The 4,389-nt window shown below is 41.3% G+C and overlaps 1 non-coding gene across 1 annotated transcript; it reads right to left on the reverse strand.

The window, feature by feature from the left end:
- Positions 1–1,142: 1,142 nt before the first annotated feature.
- Positions 1,143–1,249, reverse strand: LOC125610995. Its single transcript, XR_007341109.1, has one exon. It is a non-coding gene; the product is annotated as a U6 spliceosomal RNA (small nuclear RNA).
- Between the last annotated feature and the right edge of the window lie 3,140 nt (positions 1,250–4,389).

Below are 4,389 nucleotides of genomic sequence, written 5' to 3' on the forward strand. Positions count from 1 at the left end.
GAAGTATCTGTTCAGGTCCTTGGCCCATTTGTTGATTGGGTTATTTGTTATCTTATTGTTTAATTTTTGGAGTTCTTTGTATATTCTGGATATTAGGGCTCTATCTGAAGTGTGAGGAGTAAAAATTTGTTCCCAGGATGTAGGCTCCCTATTTACCTCTCTTATTGTTTCTCTTGCTGAGAAAAAAACTTTTTAGTTTAAGTAAGTCCCATTTGTTTATTCTTGTAATTAACTCTTGGGCTATGGGTGTCCTATTAAGGAATTTGGAGCCCAACCCCACAATATGTAGATCGGAGCCAACTTTTTCTTCTATCAGATGCAGAGTCTCTGATTTGATATCAAGCTCTTTGATCCATTTTGAGTTAACTTTTGTGCATGGTGAGAGAAAGGGGTTCAGCTTCATTTTGTTGCATATGGATTTCCAGTTTTCCCAGCACCATTTGTTGAAGATGCTATCCTTCTTCCATTGCATGCTTTTAGCCCCTTTATCAAATATAAGATAGTTGTAGTTTTGTGGATTGGTCTCTGTGTCCTCTATTCTGTACCATTGGTCCACCCGCCTGTTTTGGTACCAGTACCATGCTGTTTTTGTTACTACTGCTCTGTAGTACAGTTTGAAATCTGGTATCGCTATACCGCCAGATTCACACTTCCTGCTTAGAATTGCTTTTGCTATTCTGGGTCTTTTGTTTTTCCATATGAATTTCATGATTGCTTTATATATTTCTACAAGAAATGCCATTGGGATTTTGATTGGCATTGCATTAAACCTGTAGAGAACTTTTGGTAATATCGCCATTTTGATGATGTTAGTTCTGCCTATCCATGAAGAGGGTATATTTTTCCATCTTCTAAGATCTTCTTCTATTTCTCTCTTTAGGGTTCTGTAGTTTTCATTGTATAAATCTTTCACCTCTTTTGTTAGGTTGATTCCCAAGTATTTTATTTTTTTTGAGGATATTGTGAATGGGGTGGTTGTCCTCATTTCCATTTCAGAGGATTTGTCGCTGATATACAGGAATGCCTTTGATTTATGCATGTTGATTTTATATCCTGCCACTTTGCTGAATTCACTTATTAGCTCTAGTAGTTTCTTTGTAGACCCTTTTGGGTCTGTCAGATATAGTATCATATCATCCGCAAAAAATATGGAATGCTTTACAAATTTGCATGTCATCCTTGCACAGGGGCCATGCTAATCTTCTCTGTATCGTTCCAATTTTAGTATACGTGCTGCCGAAGCGAGCACCCAAAGAATCCTTTTAACTCTCATTGTCATTCCCATCTGACTGAAGCAACTGAGGTTGAAGAGAACCTAATCAGTGCCTTAGCTCACACGACTGGTGTCTTGTTCCACCACTTGGATTCCTCTTCATATCCACACAGCCCACCACCCTGGACCCTCTTACCTTCCAAAGTTTTGTGATTGCCCTCTGTGGCTACCTAGATTGGTCAGTTTCCTTCTGTTTAGTACCTTTCATTTTAATATCCCTTGCAAATGTCCAGTGGTTCTGAGAGTCCCACTTGGCTGTGGGAGAAGAGGAGATGGCCCACAGCCCAGTGTTCCAGCACCCTCTATGAAGACTGGCTTGGCAGCTGCACTGAGTACAAGCAGCTCCTGGTTTGGGCAGTAAGTTGGGTGTTCACACGCTTCTTAGCCTTTCTTTGTTTACCCAGGGGGTGAGACGCAATGATAACGAGTCTCTAATGAGGCTGCTGTGACCAGGAGTGGACATGTGCTGTTCAAACTGTTTAACTTAATTTCCTGGAATGTCAGCAGGGTCCACTGTGTGGCTGTCAAGAGATGCTCATTCAGGCAGAGCATGAGAGATTTCTATTCAGAGAAAATAGAGATTGGTTAGAAACTGAATTAAAAAATCCAAATGATTGAGTTTAATGATTGACTCAATAGCTTGGGAATATTGATCAAGTCAATTCTTAGTGGTGTTCTTATATGTGATGGTCTCAATTGCTCCTTCCTGATAACTGTCCATGCTTTTAGAAGCTTTTTTATTTATCTTCATTCTTTTCTAGCATCTTCTATGGTCAACCCAATGTAGGCATTTAAACATGAAGTTCTGGTTTTCTGTGGGTGTTCTGCAGTATTTAAACTGAGGATTGAGAAGATCCTGTTCAGGGATCTCTGGAATGAGTAACTCTAATATCTCCCCATTGAATTAAATTAGTCTTTACCCCATTTCCATTGCCAGGATCTAACTGTGAGCATTGGTTGGATGTCATGTTATCCCAAAGTTCTACGTGCCTGAGGTACTGGACTGCTTGTGTATCACTTGTGTTCATTTACTCTTTCAAGGTTCCGAGAAAGAGCATGACCTCTTTGATATATATTATTGTTTAAGGAATATCTCAGTCTAGATCCCCCAGAGGCAAGAATTTGAGTACCAATAGTTTATTTAGGGGTTAACCATGGAAGCATCAGTAAGGAACTGGAGTAGTGTGATATTGTGAAATACATATTTGGTGGGCTTCCCCTCCTCCCATTTTCTGGCCTAAAATCCTTGAAATTTTTAAAGTGATAATTGTCTTTTTGTATGTTAATGAGTTGACTGATAGCTGAGGCCCCTAGGAAGCTTCAGGATGGGAGCTGGTCACAGAAAAGTCTAAGGCAGCATTAGAGGGTGAGTCTTTCAGTCCTACCCCAACCTCTGGGGAAGGGAAAGAGGCTGAAGGTTAAGTTGATCACAGTGGCCATCGGTGTAATTGATCATGCCTAATATTGAATCCTCCATTAAAACCCCAAAGGACAGGGTTTGGAGAGCTTCCAGATGGCTGGACACATGGAGGTTGCTGGGGGATGGCACTCCTGGGAGACGATGGCCACTTTGCACCCCTCCCCCCATATCTTGTCCTGGGCATCTCCTCGTTTGTATCCTTTGTAATATTTTTTATGATAAATGTAAGTGTGTTTCCCTGAGTTCTTTGAACCACTCGAGCAGATTAACAGAAAGCAAGGAGGGGGTTGTGGGAACTCCAGTTTATAGCTGGTCCATCGGAAGCACTAGGCTAAATCATGGGGACTTGCAATAGGCGTGAGAAGTAGGAGGCAGGCTTATGGGACAGAACCCTCTTCCTGTGGGACCTGATTCCAGGTAGATAGTGTCAGAACTGGATTGAACTAGAGGATGCCAGCTACCATCTACGGCAAAATTATAGATCATTGGTAAGAGAGTCCCATATGCTTCTTGGTGACCAAAAGTCACAGAACTCTTCTGTGTCGGTTGTTGAGTGAGAAAATTGAAACAAACGCTTTGGTGTTTTCCCTCTACATTGTGAGAAGAAATGAAACACAAAGGTAAGGAAGCCATTAAAGAGCGTGTTACTGAGCAGGTTATCACTGGGAGCAACCAGAATGCAATCTACCGAGGAGCTCTGGGGAGACGGTACAGAAGGCACAGTTATCCCAACCCAGGGTCTAGGAAACTGGGGAACCCAGCCACCATAAACATCTCCTTTATGACATTGATTGAAGGGTGATTTCCAGGGATTTTAACTCTTTGGTGTTTCTGATGTCCCCTGCGCTCAAGCTGAGCTTAACACTGCAATCAGGAGAACCCTTCATGGGAACTTGGCAGATGTTCACAGCAAGTGGACCCAGGTATACAGAGCAAGCAAGGTGAAGGTCAAAGGGAAGAGGTGAAGGTCAAGGGGATATGGGTAAGGCACCAACAACATGTGCTGGTAGATTATTGTCCCTGTAGTTCTAGCTTTTGAATTTTCTTTCTGATCTTAGGCACTTTTTTTTAATGGCCCTTGTCAGGAGAGTAGAAATATCTTTACATTCCACCACCACAGCTATTTCTGATGCTATAGCTCTAATCAGCTCTTTGACATTAGATCATGACTTAGAAGACTACGGTGAAACACCTCTCATAAAGTGTTAGTGAATTAAGAGAACTTAAATTGCGAGTGAATTAAAGAAATGTTCCTGTGGAGTTTCAAAGATACTATGTAAAGTTTTTGTTGGCTACAGAATCTGTGAATGGATTATTGATCATTTAACACAGTAGAATAACATAGTGTGTATGTTTTTCTTCTCCAATTAGATATACCCATTGAAGATCTGACATAATCTTGAATGTACAATGTTGTTCAAGTATTTGACAAAAGAAAATTATTATTAGTTATCTTTATCAAGTACACACAAGAAAAGAAGTTCAGGTTACGAGAACTGTGCTCGTCAGCTTTTTCTCACAGTAGCCAAAATACCCAACAAGAACAATTTAGAAGAGGAAAGGTTTATTTTGGCTTATAGTTTCAGAAGTTCAATCCATGGTAGGCCAACTCCATTGCGCTGGGCCCAAGATGACCCAGAACATCATGGTAGCCAGGAAGCAGAGAGAGAGGGGCAGTCGTGAGGAGTGGGGGGGG

Source organism: Marmota marmota, unplaced genomic scaffold, assembly GCF_001458135.2.
Source record: "Marmota marmota marmota unplaced genomic scaffold, marMar, whole genome shotgun sequence".
Lineage (NCBI taxonomy): Eukaryota > Metazoa > Chordata > Mammalia > Rodentia > Sciuridae > Marmota > Marmota marmota.